Consider the following 15,100-nt stretch of genomic DNA (forward strand, 5'->3'; position numbering starts at 1 on the left):
GTGCCTGCAGACAAGAATAGTGTTCACAGGTTGGTGACGGCACCTCCTTAATCTCCAGGGCATAAACCCCTCACAATCCACCCCTCTCCACGATGGCTGTGGTTCTTCTGGAAAGAGGTGGAAAGAAACTTGAGGAAGAAGGAGGAAGCATAAAACAGAGCTGAGCATTAATCTGCCTGAAAGTGTTTAGAGTAATCGATATTTCAAAAATTAATGTAAAACAATGTGAGAATTCAAGGTCTTTTGAGGATTTTCTCGCAGTCAGCTTACTCTCTTATTTAAGCAAGATTCAAACAAGAGCTTGGGACACTCCAATGCAAAGCAGTGGGTCTCTGTAAATTCCAGGGCTGGAACAGAGAGAATACGGAGAACCACTAGTCTTCCTCCTCAACTTTACCAAAACCACGTGTTCTATGTGGCTAAGACAGAACTGTATTCTAGATTTTAAGCTTTTGCAAGGAAGTATCTCTTTAAAATATTAATAATCATTTCCTGTCTAGTGCATGCTTGCTGTAGTGCTTCAGATTGAATATGACTTACTTTAATTTGAAGGTGTATGTTAAGTCACCCCAAAGCATTTTTCCTTTACATGTAATAATATTTTACAGCCAAACCACGTCTCTTTCACTTGAAGCCCAAAATCCTCTAAAGTCTCATGAAGGAGTTCAGTTGACATCTTTCTGGCAACAGTGGGAAGAGTCCTCCAACTGTTTTCTACAAGGTTTACATCCACATTTCACATTTTAAAATGAAGGCAGGGATTTCCCTGGCCATTTCGAGTGGTGAAGACTTTACCTTTCAATGCAGGGGGATGCAGGTTCGATCCCTGGTCTGGGAGCTAGAGCCCTCATGGCCAAAAAAACTAAAACATGAAACAGAAGCAGGATTGTGACAAATTCAATAAAGACTTGAAAAATGGCCCACATCAAAAAAAAAAAAAAAATGAAGGCATTTTTAACCCTGTGTCTGATTTTCTTTTCCATCCTGGGTACGTTAAGGAGGAATGAATCTTTTGTCTTATCTTCCAAGACGACAACTCCTCTCTTCCACCACAGGAAATCCTTTCATGTGTCTCGTTCATTTTTCATTTCCATTGTACATGTTTTTCCCCGATTTCTCTGCCATGCCTGCAATGAAGAGTTAAACTATAACAATAAAAAACAAAATTGGAAAAAGAATTACTTCCTCCTTCAACTCATAGAAATTGAACATCAAAATAGCCAGGATTTCAGAAGGAAAATAATTTAATCTCATAAAATGCCTTGGTGTCAGGGGTGTGTGGTGGGGAGAGGGAGGACGGAGTCTCACCCACCTTCTGATGGTCAAGGTCATAGCTATTCCAAATTCTACAACTGCAGGTATGCTATGCTCACCTGGATAGCTCGCCTCTTCAATCATCACAATAAGACAATCTCCCTCTTTAACTATAATCATGACTTTTGCCATAAAGTTTTTTTGTCCCCAATTAATGGTACTTCACCAACATTTGGAAGTTACTGGATCTGTTTCTGTTCTTTTACTTTTAATATTTCTAGGATTTTGCCTCATATGAGCAGGATACAGTAACTTAAAAAAAAAAAAAACCACTGAGCTGTTGTCAATCTTGAAATATATGTGTTTAAGCTAATAACATTTATTGTAACTACCAAGACATTTAGAATTTGTTTTACTGCAATTCATTCTCATTGTCCCCCCTTTTTCTTCTCAATTTTTGTAATTTCTGTGTGTTTGACACAAAGTTTTCAGCATTCTTTTCATTCACTTGTCCCAGAAAATTAACTATTAAAGTCTTCTAAGCAAGATCTATAGGCTTCCCTAGTAGTTCAGACAGTAAAGCATCTTCCTGCAATGCAGGAGACCCAAGTTAGATACCTGAGTTGGGGAGATCCCCTGGAGAAGGGAATGGCAACCCACATGAGTGTTCTTGCCTGGAGAACCCCATGCACAGAGGAGCCTGGCGGGCTACAGTCCACGGGGTCACAAAGAGTCAGACACGACTGAGTGACTGACACACACAAGCAAGATCTATGGTGACTTCCAAGATCTCTGGAAGACTCTCATCTTCTGAAAGACAAGGGTCTTAGCTCACACTGTCTCCTGGTTAGGAGCCCTCCTCCCCCTCCTCCCGCTCTGCCACCGCCGTCTCTCTCGCTGCGTCTCTCATCATCCCCTCTGTCCTACTCTTGTTGCTTAATACACTTTTGTTGAGCTAGTCGCTCAGTCATGTCCCACTGTTCGTGACGCCATGGACGGTAGCCCACCAGGCTCCTCTGTCCATGGGATTTCCCAGGCAAGAATGCTGGAGTGGGTTGCCATTTCCTTCTCCAGGGGATCTTCCTGACCCAGGGATTGAACCTGTGTCTCCTGCGTTGTAGGCAGATTCTTCACCATCTGAGCCACCAGGGAAGCCCTTAATACACTTCTAAATTCCATCTTTAAAAACAAAAGAAAAAGTGATTTGTTTTTACAATTGCGCTGTCAGTTTTACTCTTATTTTTCAGTCCTACTCCTGTCCACATTTATTTTTCTTCCTTGTAAAGTACATCATAAGGAATTTTTTCAATAGGTTCTACAAATAGTAAACTCTATCTTTGCACTTCTGAATTTTTTTTTAAAAATCTTCATAATGAATAATAAGTTTCTGAATTCTCCTGGGTGTAAAATTCAAGTTCAATGGAACCCAAGGTATTGGTCCGTTGTCTACCAGCATTATCGTCAATGAGGAGTCTGCTGTCCAAGACTTTAACCTAAAAAACGTATGTAATATACCATGCTTTTGAAATGTGAGGTTTTTTTTACAGTCTAGTACATGAACAACCTTGGTGAGCATTCTGTGTACACTTGAAAAGACTGTGTATTATATAGTTGTTGAGTCTTTTATTCTGTATATGTCGGTTAGGTCAAGATGGTCCCATTCACATCTTCTGTATCTTTACTGACTTATGTTCTAGAAACAACTGATTTTTCTAGTTGTTCTGTCATTTACCGATGAAGTAGTGATGAATTTTCCATTGCAACTGTGATTATCTATTTCTCCTTTTAGTTCTGAGAGTTTTTGTTTTGAACCTCTCTTATGGGCTACATCATAATTATTATGTATACATTACAGGCAGATCTCAGAGATTTTACAGGCTCCGTTTCAGACCACTACAGTAAAACGAATATCTCAATAAAGCAAGTCGCAGAAAAGTTTTGGTTTCCCAGTGCATGTAAGAGTTAGGTTTACATTGTTCTGTAGTCTATTAAAGTGTGCAAAAGCATTGTGTCTTTTAAAGAATGTACATACCTCAATTAAAAATGCTTTGTTACTAAAAAGTGCTATCACCTGAGCCTTCAGTGAGTCCTAAATTTTTTGCAAAAGTAACATCAAAGACCAGTGCTCACAGAGACTTCCCTGGCATTCCAGTGGTTATGACTGCTTTTCAGCGCAGGGGGGTACAGATTTGATACCTGGTCGGAGAACTAGATTTCACATGCCTTGGAGCCAAAAACCAAAACATAAAACAGAAGCAGCAAGGTAGCAAATTCAATAACGACTTAAAAACAGACCAGTGATCACGGATCACCATGTATATAATAATGAAATATAATACAAGTGTAATACAATATGTAATACATATGTAATAATGTAAATATAATATAAATATAATGATGTAAATATACTATTGGTATAACAAATATAAACATAATAATAATGTTTGAAACCTTGAGAGAATTACCAAAATGTGACACAGATGTACTAAGTGAGACAATGTTGTTGCTGTTCAGTCACTAAGTCGGGTCCCACACTTTGGGACCCCACGGACTGTAGCCCACCAGGCTATCTATCCACGGATTCTCCAAGCAAGAATACTGGAAGGGTTGCCATGTCCTTCTCCAGGGGATCTAACTTCTGGCAATTTAACTAACCTCCCAGAATCGGTTTAACCAGAGACTTGCTGTAAGGATTAAATGAGATAGTGTTTATGACTAGTGCCCAGACTAAGAGCTTGCTAAATGGGTATCGCTCCTGCAGAGGCTGCTGACAGTAACGATAGTACTGTAGCGTCTACTACAGAAGCGAAAAGCTCCATGGACCAGGACCCAGAAGCCGAGAAGTGCAGAATGACAGTGGGTTTTTTTACAGCTTGTCACAAACCAGCAGCATTTGGTATCTACCGTGCTGGGTAGAGAGCTAAATTATGAAACTTGGCTGGGAGCCAGAAGGTGAGGATGGAGGCGGAGCAGGAGCAGGGGGCAGATCTGAGCAAGGGGAGCATCACCTGGGCTGGGATTAGCAGTGGCAGCAGACTTCCTTAGATAGAGCAGGCTCGTTGCTGGCAGGTGATAGCTCTGCTGACCTCCTGCTCCCCTGGAGTTTGTTCCAGTGCACAAGTTCCAGGCCTGGAATCTGCCTGGCAGTCAGTGGAGCTCAGGCCCTGCCCCTTCACCATTTGGGCCAAATGCAGAGAGTGCCTGCATGCATGCTAAATCGCTTCAGTTGTGTCTGTATCTTTGCAACCGTATGGACTGTAGCTCACCAAGCTCCTCTGTCCACGGGATTCTCCAGGCAAGAATACTGGAGTGGGTTGCTATGCCCTCCCCCAGGGGATCTTCCCTACCCAGGGATCAAACTTGCATCTCTTATGTCTCCTGCATTGACAGATGGGTTCTTTACCACGAATGCCACCTGGGAAGCCACAAATGCAGAGATGGATCTTTATTAGAGGTGAGACTCCAGGTGGTAGAGACGAACAGGACTGGAGATGCTTCCCATCCAGGTATAAAGACTATACAAATACACAGTGGTGGTGGTTTACCATACATTAAAGGTGGTTAAGTGATTCTAGGTCTTTCCATAGCTCTCATGTTGAGAGTCTCTCAGGTTCCCTGTGGCTGTTGGGTGTCTCTATAACCTTCCCCAAGCACAGATCTCAAGTCCATAGCGTTGTGGGCAAACAGGAGACAGGGAGCAGAAGAGATGTGTTAACCCACTCACCTCTGGTCTCACCATCTGCCCTCCGCACAGCTGACCTCTCCAAGGTCGCCACGAGCTCATCTTCCAAATCTTCCCATGACAAGTCTTTTCATAAATGCTTGAATTTCTAACTTTACTAGGCTGATGATAATAAAAGCAATTGTTCAGATGCTAGAAAAAACTAAATAAATAAGTCAAGAGGATGGTAAAGATTTAAACGTAAGTCATATTTAGATATTTTTAACCAAGTAATATGCTAGAAAAATATTTCTTATTATTCTTTAATTAGGCAAAGATGCATAAAGGCCATAGAATACTGTATCTCTATCTCGCAGTCTGCTTTGACTTGGGTAAACAAAATGCTCTTCTTTGCCAAGTTCCCCAACTCAAGAAGTAGAAGTGTCATGTCAATGAAGTTAACAGTTAAGAACAAAGTATTTTAACTTCAAATTGTTATTCAGGAAAGAATTTTGAGGACTCCTTTAAAAAAATTGGCAGTTGTCATTTAATATATGATGTGATCTAAAAGCGTATTATTTTTTAATGTTACCTAGGAGATTTCATCAGCTTCCTGACATTCTTAATCTTTGGTATAATTGTCTAAATTGATAGAACATCTTTTATTAAACGGATCAAGTCACACCCTGCCCTTTCATAAGTCAAGTAAACAGGTGTGATTATTCAGGGCTCGGAGTTCTTACTTCCTTTGTCTCGCTTTTTTTTCCCCCTCCAACCCTCTTAAAACTCTCTGATAATGATAAAAGTGACATTGTCTTAAATGATAAGAAGCACCAAAATTATTTTCCCCCTGACCTTTATTGCTTGCCGAACAAGTAGCTTCTGTTAGCAAAAGAGTTCAAGCTTTTTCTTACAAAGGATTCCTGGCATCGTGCCGCAAGAAAAAAACATTTATTGTTTCTGATAAGGAAAGTTATTAAGCCCTCATCTTTTCTCAGAAAACCATTTAAGCAAAATAAAATTGAACAGTATTTTAGGAACTAAGGAGGAAGCAATCGAAGGGAAGGACTTCCCTGGTGGCTCAGATGGTGAAGAATCTGCCTACAAGGCAGGAGACCCAGGTTCGAACCCTGAGTCAGGAAGATCCCCTGGAGAAGGAAATGGCTACCCACTTCAGTGTTCTTGCCTGGAGAATCCCATGGACAGGGGAGCCTGGCGGGCTACAGACCAGAGGGTTGCAAAGACTCAGGCATGACTAAGAGACTAACACACACGGGGCAAAAAAAAAATTCATAAGTTACATTTTCTGCAGATTCTCAGTGGAGTTTTAGAACTTGGACTGTGTTTCTTGAATCACATAAAATACATTTCCAGGATAATTGTTGGCTTCATTTTGATAAAGTGTGGCACATTTAAATCACTAAACTTGAATGTAGAAAAACTAAGTTTTGTAAAATGAAGTTGGGGAGAGCAAATAACAGAAAAAAAAGCACATGAAATTCACATAATGGGTTGATTACGCTTGAAACTCTGCAATTGGCTATTTCTTGGATTGAGGGGTTCAGAACCAATTTTCATCTCCTTTTAAACCTAAATGTGTGTGTGTTTGCATCAAAAGTGTTGCCAGAATTTGTTAAAAAGGCAGTGCATGTGCAAAGATTCATCACTTGGTAGTCAGCTGCCTTTACTGTTTGTTTTTTTTTCCTGGGGCTTTGAAACAAACTAGTGTGATCTGTGTATCCTATAGGCTGCAGAGTCCATGAGAACAGAATGACACTGTTGTCATTAATTCTGAAAAAACTGTGGACTAAATGGCTCTCAAATCAAAGTTATAACAAGATCTCTTCCTTTTGTTCCCAAAAAAGTGTGGGTTGATTTTACACTGTGTTCCATTCAGCTGTAGATATAGCATATAGTCAGAGAAAAGGCACCTAGTATATTAAAGCCACATAAAAGGAAGAATGCATTTACAAATAATAAGATTCATTAAGGAAAATAATAGAAGTGGCAGTAATACTCATTAAGTCGAGAATTCATAACTTGAGATTTCTCATTCACAGTAAGCTTCATGGTATGCCACAGTCTTTAATAGTCTAACTGCTTTTTGTAATCCTTTCCTTAAAAGGTGATTGGCTTTGCATGTTAGAATATGCAAAATACACATAAAAGACGGGCTTCCCTGACCATCTCTTTGTGTTTGGGTATAGATTTCTGTATGGCATAATATTTCCACTTGTGCTGGCTTCCTGGCATGAGAATGTTTATTGCGCTCATTAGCTAAGAGGGTATCGGCACTGGTCCAATGCACACAGATCTGCCTTCTGATTTCAGCCATTAAATTGCAATGGGGATTCACGGGCTTTAACATCATGGGTGTGAGAATAATAAAACGGAGCTCCATCTTTAGCCCAGTTACCATGGATGCAGTTAAAGGTCAGAGTGCCAGCTGCTAACTAGTTGCCTTTTGAGCTATGTCTCCCCACCTGCTCTGGGTTTTCAAGCACTCTGTCCCTCTAGGTCTGTCCTGGAATACCTTCACCCACTTTAGTGATACACTCACCTCTCCCCTCTAAGACAGAGGGCTCCCCCTTTCAAGACAATGGTGGCCATAGGTCTCATCTTCTATTTATGTTTTATAGATGGGTACAGAGTCAGAAGAAAGAGGCTATAATAAAAATACACACTGTTGTTGCTTCAGCATCCTCAATTCCCAGCTCATTTTCTGCACATCACTCTACATGCCTAACAAAAAAAAAAATAAAAAGAAGTGTAGTAAATTCCCATCTCTGTTAAAACTGGTAATGGGTTCAGGCGCTGATGCATTCACAACATGAAACATCAACTTCTTCATTCGGCCCAAAGTCCTAGGAGTTAATTCTCTGTACTGCATGAAGTGTCAAGGTAATTACAGAAGACCAGCCCTATTTCTCCATGCGCCGCCTGGCTTCCCGAGCCCCTCTGTTTACAGATGCACCAACGCAGAACCACAGTGCTTTCATTCAGCTGAGCTTCTTAATCGAAAAGGTTTGGACAATGTTGGATTTTCAAAAAGAAGAAGTGTGTCTGGTGGCGGGGGTGGGGGGGTTGGGGAGGGGGCTGTGCAGAATTAAAAGTAGCCAAGCAAAATCAAGTGCATGGTAAGAAAGCTGAAAGCTCTACAAAATATCACCTGATGTCAACACCTCATTTCAATAGATTTTAAAACTCCTATTCATTTCCGAAAGAAGGTACTATGAGCCTTTCCCCAAGTAACCTAACTGAGGATCTAACCTAACACGATCACATCTTGAGATATTCGGGGAACATGTAGCTAAAAAAAATTACTTTGGGAAAGTTTATTGTTTTTCATTCTGTGTAGCTATAAGTCCTAACTATGTGTAGCTATATAAACCAGAATACAAAGAAATTTAGGGGGAAAAAAAATGTTGTGCCCCTCTGTTTTAAACATACATTTATATAACTTGTCATTTCATAAAAATAAATTAAGTATTATATGAGCCAAATGTTTCAATTCCACACAAGAGTGGTTTCTGGGACTCTTGGCAGAATGCCACTATATTCATTTTTATTTCAAACACAATGTGAAGTCTTTAATTTTAATATACTTTGTAACTATAATGGTTATAAGGCATACACTGTATTAATTCATCCTCATCCTTTTCTGGTCCTGGGCAGATTCCACTGAGGAACAGAAAGGTGCTCTGATTTCATGTGTCTTACATACTTGAAAATATTGCTGAAGAGGCGGGTAGGGTGTAGACCAGAGAGAACAAGAATCTGAAGCTGAGACTTCAGGGCTCTGCGCCCTAAATGCTGACACTAGCTTTGACATCTTGTCCTTCCACATCCCTGGTCCCCAAGTTCAATGGCCAGGTGGAAAGGTGAGGGGTGCCACCTGGGGCGCGTCCCCAGCTCCTGAGTCCCGACACATCTCCCCAGGGAGCCATCTCTCAACCTCTCTGCTGTCTGAGACAGAGGAGCATCCGTTGGTCAGCTGATGGAAGCCTGCGTGTGGCGGCCCTGTGTGATGGCAATGTGTCCAAGGGCCCCTTTCTTCTCTGGAATGCCACTAGCCAGCAGTCAGAGAAACAGCAGAGAGACAACACCAGGAGAGTCTAGTCCCTGCTCTGCCGGGAAAAGGAAAGACTGATCCCAGGAAGAGGGAGCAGAGTGACAAGGACGGACACATATGCAAATCTACTAATCCCCAGTGATAGTCCTGGGGTTTCAGAATGACCTTCCGTAGCACAGTGGAATTTCTTCATTAAAGAGGCTGCTGAAGGGGGCGGAAGAGAGAAGTCATTTCCCTAAGCCGTGTAGCAGTATTCTTGGGGACACCAGGATAACACGTTTCCAGCGATCACGGAGACTTCGGCTCCACTCTTTCTCTGCCACACTTCCAATCAGAGAATTTCTTCCTGTGCCTTGTTTACTGTTGATATTTTCAGGCTGATTGGAGAGGAATGACATTTTGACAATTTACTATAGCAGTAAGCACTGTACAAACAAAAGGTGCTGATGAAAACGGGAACCCATTATTATGTAAATGACAGCTGAGTAACACAGACTCCATCTCCCAGTCACCATCATTGAGACCAGTTTTACTCAATGATAATAATTTTCATGATTGCAGACTTCAGAGTGATCAGAAATATGCTTTCGCTGTTGCATTTATCTACTGCTGGTACTTGACCCTTAATTAAATTCTGAAACTTTTTTATATAATAAAGTAAAATACAGCTGACACTTCTGCTCAAACAAAGAGGCTCCAACACAGAGCTACCAAATAAGATAAAGGTATTCCAGAGTTACCTCGCCGTATTTATAGTAAACATGGATGGTACAGTGTATTTTGAAAGCTAGCTTAAAGTTTAAAATGCAGATGTGTGCTATCAAGCAATTTCAATTCTGTGCTTCAGAGCCGCTTCTCTTAAATGGTGCTAAATATCTTGGACACGTCATAATAAAAAAAAAAAAATCTGTTTAAAAGACATGTAAATGTGCTCTGAAAATAAGTTCTGTGGATTCTTTAAATCTTCCATCTTAATATCTAGACTATTCAAATCAAGTCTTCAAAACTATGCCACTTATTAAGATACACACAGCATGGTAAGCTGGCATTGAGTTTTGTAAAGGAATATTTTCTTCATAAATTCGTTCTTGTCTTAAAAGGAGAAAAGCCGAGGCAAATCTGAAGACAGCATTTTGGCTTTAATGAAAAATTGATTGGCTAAAACAGATGTCAAAGTGAAAATACAAAGAAGTCAGGCATTATGCGGGTATCAGCTTTTCTTTTTAAGAGTTCCTGACGGAAGAATATACTTTGGCTAATGTGTTCTCATTCTCTTGAAATCTTTCTAATGCTCCAGAGCGTTTATTTACCTTGAAGTTTTCAGTCTCGGGATAGGTAAAAAGGTCTTCATTGAATATGTTAATAAGGAAAAGTCAGCTTGAAGGGGCAATTGTATGAGCCCATTTTTTAATTTTTTTTTTTTTTTATATAACCCTTTGTAACCAGGCAGCTCATGGAACCAATGAGCTCCGAAGGTAATTACTTAAGTGGGTTTCATGAAGAGTAGAGAGATGATTGGGCCACATTAAATAACAATTGTGTCCTTAATGATGTGTTGGGCTATAATGCAAACATCCCTCCACCATCACTCGCAGGATCTCCACTATACCTTTCTAACGACCCCCAGGCCCTCCATCCCCCTGCCTCAACTGGGGGCTTTCAGAGCCTGTGTAAACACCAAGTGAGCTGGTATATTTTTTTAGACCGCAGGGCCTACAGCTGCGTGGTCATTGATAAATTGGCTATGAATTGCTGAAATACTTCATATGAATATAAACATTGTTGTAGCTTTGTAACTGAAAAAAAAAAAGGAAGAAAGAAATGTGCTTGACTTGAGAGAGAAGACTACAGAGCACAGCCTTCAAGAGATTTCCTTCTTGGTGATGTGTAAAGGTCTCATTTACAGGGAAACCGGCACAACAAGTCCAAAAAGTACGGGGATGTAGTGGAAATTTTCTTTATTAAAGAGGGATGTTTTAAAGAAACTAATTCAAGTGTGGTTTTGAGTTTAGGTATTGGTGGTTAAAAAAAAAACAAAACACCTGCCAATACAGGAGACTTAGGTCAGGAGACCCAGGGTCAGGAAGATACCCTAGAGGAGGGCATGGCAACCCACTCCAGGATTCTTGCCTGGAGAATCCCATGGACAGAGGAGCCTGGTGGGCTACAGTCCACAGGGTTGCAAAGAGTCATACAGGACAGCAACTGAACAACATCGATGTGTATGGAGGCAGGAAATACTACTGCAGCATATTAGATTATATTCTTTTCGTACGTGTAGTATTCTGAGCGTTTGTGTCCACTACATTTGTGTAGAGATATCATACTAAATATACCCGATGTCTGAGTTAGGAGTTACATGACATGCTACCTAACCCTGAAAGCACTGTCACAGTGATGTAAACTTGTAGGATAAAAATAAAATGGAAAGGGTAATGGGCCCAGGGCCATAAATTTTCTTGACTGCTCTTGGATGTTATTATAATGACTATTTCCCTGGTAACCCCTAGTAGTATCTTTTTGTGGACATGCCTGTTGAATCTTTTAGAAGATCATGAAATCTCTAATGTTAAAATTAATAAATATATTTCTGAAAGACTTAATTCCAATAGAACGGACAAAATGCAATCACTGTCCAAATACTTTGCACTAAATTCTAACTCTTGGGATTAACTCTGTACCCATTTCAGAGAATGGGAAAATGAGGAACCTAAAATGAGAAAACTCTTCTGAAATTTCACTGTAAGTTAAATATATGGTGGGAATGGAAATGAACCAATCTCTCACCTCTTATCTTTTTTTTTTTTGTCATTCTGTTTGTTTGTTTTAGTTGAGTAATGAAGACATTGAGATAAGACCTGATACTGAAACAGACATATGCGCCACAGAAAAACCACAATCCAAGTTCATATTGAAAGATATGTTCCTAGACTGGACTTTGGAAATAAGTACCACCAAACCTCTCCACGTTAATTCTTGAAATTAAATGAGGGTAGTGTAACTATGGGGCTTCCCAAGTGGCCCAAGAGTAAAGAATCCGCCTGCAATGCAGGAGACAAGTTCAATGCAGTTCAATCCCTGAGTCGGGAAGATCCCCTAAAGTAGTAAATGGTAACCCACTTCAGTATGCTTGCCTGGAGAATTCTCTGGACAGTGGAGCCTGGCGGGCTACAGTCCACAGGGTCGCAAAGAGTCAGGCACAACTGAGCATGCATGCATTGCACCTGTATATCACAATTTCCAATTCTGTCTTCTTGGATGAAGCACCTGTGATACACCAAATGTGGAGCTTTGCAGATGTAAGAACATCAGCCCTGAACAGAGGAAAGAAGAGGAGAAGGCCACCAAGGCTGGGTCCTGTGTCGCTTCCTTTTTGTTCACAGCCATTGGTAAGCTGGGGTATCAGACCCCATAGGAGGTTTCCTGTCTCTCTGCTTTCTCAGAGCTTGAATTGAACCCCGGTCTGATGGACTCCAAAGCAAGACTCATTCACAGCCTAAGCTGGCCAGCGGGGAAAGGGATAATCAAGGCTCAAGTCCAGATGCCCCAGTAGCATGCTGCAGGCGCTGGAAAAGAAGCAATGCCACTGTACCGACTCTAAAGGAGACCATCCCTCATCCAGAATATTCTTTTAAAACCAAGGATGAGCCACCATACGAGATATTACCTGACCAGCTCCTACTGAGTCCTGAGCAGTCTGACATTTCAGCAAGTGTTTTGCCCTGAACTCTAGAGAGTTAAGTATTTTGTGCCCATTTTACAGATTTGAGAAATGAAATGCATAAAGTAAAATATTTCTCCAAGGCTAGGATGAATGCATTGCACAGCTGGAAATGGGAGAAAAGCCAGGGGCAGTTCCACTGGTGGTGCCGGTGGGCCTCAGTCTTCTCTGGTCACCGTGTTTGATTCCCGAAGAGCCTTCGTAAGTTTGTGTGCTATGATCCTCTCAGCGACATTTGCAAGTAGGAGGAACCAACTGTGACACACAATGCATGAACTCCTTCAAAATATCTCGGGCACACCCTTTTTTAAAGCAGAACTCCATGGGAGTGATAGCCAATTATTTGGAGCCTATTGGGTGCCAGGCAATGTTTTGCACTTGATGTATATGAACTCCTCAGAACCACCCTATAAGGTACGTATTACTGTTTTCAGGGCTTCCCAGGTAGCTTAGTGGGTAAAGAATCCACATGCAATAAAAGAGACAGAGGCTCAACCCCTGGGTTGGGAAGATCCCCTAAAAGAGGGCAGGGCAACCCACTCCAGTACTCTTGCCTGGAGAATCCCATGGACAGAGGAGTCTGGCGGGCTACAGCCCATGGGGTTGCAAAGAGTCAGACACAACTGAGCGACTGAGCACACACACATACACACAGCATGGCTTTCATCCCCATTTTACGGATGAGGAATCTGAACCACGAAGGCTAGGTGACTCACTCCAGGCTGTGCAGCTGGAGGAGGGAGCCAGGATCTGAACCCAGGGTGGGCTTCATGAGCCTGGACCACTGAGCCACTCTGCTTCCTGCAGAAGCAATGGTGGTTGGTTAGAGGGAGGCCCATCCCAAGCCACGGCAGCAAGAAACTAAGAAATACTGATTAAAAGCCTATGGTAAATGGACTCAACTAGTTACCCCTTTTTTCAAAATATTTTTGATGGGGACCATTCTTTCCTCTTTATTGAATTTGTTATGATGATGCTTCAGCTTTATGTTTTGGTTTTTTGGGCCACGAGACTTGTGAGATCTTAGCTCCCCGACCAGGGATCAAACCAGCATCCTCTGCAATGGAAGGGGGCGTCTACTAGACCACCAGGGAAGTCCCTATTTACTCTTTTTAATATAACCTATTTGGATGCTTTTGTTTTCTCTTGATTTTCATTTCATTTCATTTTTATTTCATATACAGGTTTCAAATAACAACAAATTTTGTTTCCTACCCTCAGACTGAAATGCAATAGCTATAGGTTTAGATTTAGCAATATCCATGCTTATACATATTGATACTTAATATTTCTGTATTGTAGCTAAATTAATTGTGTAACTTTTTTGTCAACACGCCGATTCATATGAAAGATACTTGCAAAAAAATTTATTCTTCAAACACTTTAGGAAGAGATATGAAAGGAATAATAAAATAGAGGAATAAATAAAATTATTTGGGATGAAGCTATAAATTATAGTAAGGCCTTCCCTGGTGGCTCAGACAGTAAAGAATCTGCCTGCAATGCAGGAGACCAAGGTTCGATCCCTGAATTAGGAAGATCCCTTGAAGAGGGGAATGGCAACGTACTTCAGTATTCTTGCCTGGGAAATCCCATAGACAGAGGAGCCTGGTGGGCTACAGTCCAAGGGGTCGCAAAGAGTTGGACACGACTGAGAAACTAACACTTAACTATAAACTATAGTACTTGCTCAAAATCCTTGAGAAAGGAAACTTCTCCATGTCTACATGGTCTCTGAATTTCTCTTGCTACTCTGTCTCATTTCTCTATGCTGTTCTGTTTTCTCACTTGACACTGGAAGATGGTCCAGGTCTCTGGCAGTTTACACAGCATGTCACAACATTCTTCCTCCTCGACACCAAGGAGGAACCACAGTCCTGACCTCTTTCCCACCTGGCCCCTCGTGGATGGGGGGTGGATAGCTCCCCCCTTGCCATCAGGAACTGCAGGTCATTCCAGCTCCAGTGCAGGCTACTCCTTAGAAGTCACCCCTGGAACCTTCCAAACCAGAGCACAGTGTTGGTTCGCGTGTGACTGGGGTAAAGGTTTGTGATGTGTGTTTATGCCTTTTAATACATGCTAGCTGAGCCACCACTGTGGACCCAACCCTGCATTCCCTGAGTAACCCTGGAGCAAGGGTAGAGACCCCTGTGTTCTTTCTGATCACAGCTTGAGAGACCCTGGTCAGCCAGAGGTGCCCCTAAGGTTCTGTGAAGATGCACATTCTCAAAATGCTCCCAGGAGCCCTGAGCTGCAAAGAGGCACTTTGCTTTCTCACACAGTGATGCTCTCCCAATAAGCAGAGGCAGAGCTGAAGCGTGGGCTGCAGGAGAGTCAGTGGGGACATGTATAGGGACCAACAAGGGTGAAGGAAGGGAACGGAGTGGGACTG

The 15,100-nt window shown here is 41.6% G+C and overlaps 1 long non-coding RNA gene across 2 annotated transcripts in view; it reads left to right on the plus strand.

The window, feature by feature from the left end:
• Positions 1-15,100, plus strand: part of LOC139037838 (uncharacterized) — an 82,060-nt gene that overhangs the window by 52,604 nt on the left and 14,356 nt on the right. For both annotated transcript variants that reach the window (XR_011490770.1, XR_011490774.1), the window contains exon 2: positions 11,818-13,122. This is a non-coding gene — a long non-coding RNA (uncharacterized lncRNA). The remainder of the gene's footprint in view (positions 1-11,817; positions 13,123-15,100) is intronic.

This window comes from Odocoileus virginianus, chromosome 2 (genome assembly GCF_023699985.2).
Source record: "Odocoileus virginianus isolate 20LAN1187 ecotype Illinois chromosome 2, Ovbor_1.2, whole genome shotgun sequence".
In the NCBI taxonomy this organism is placed as follows: Eukaryota; Metazoa; Chordata; class Mammalia; order Artiodactyla; family Cervidae; genus Odocoileus; species Odocoileus virginianus.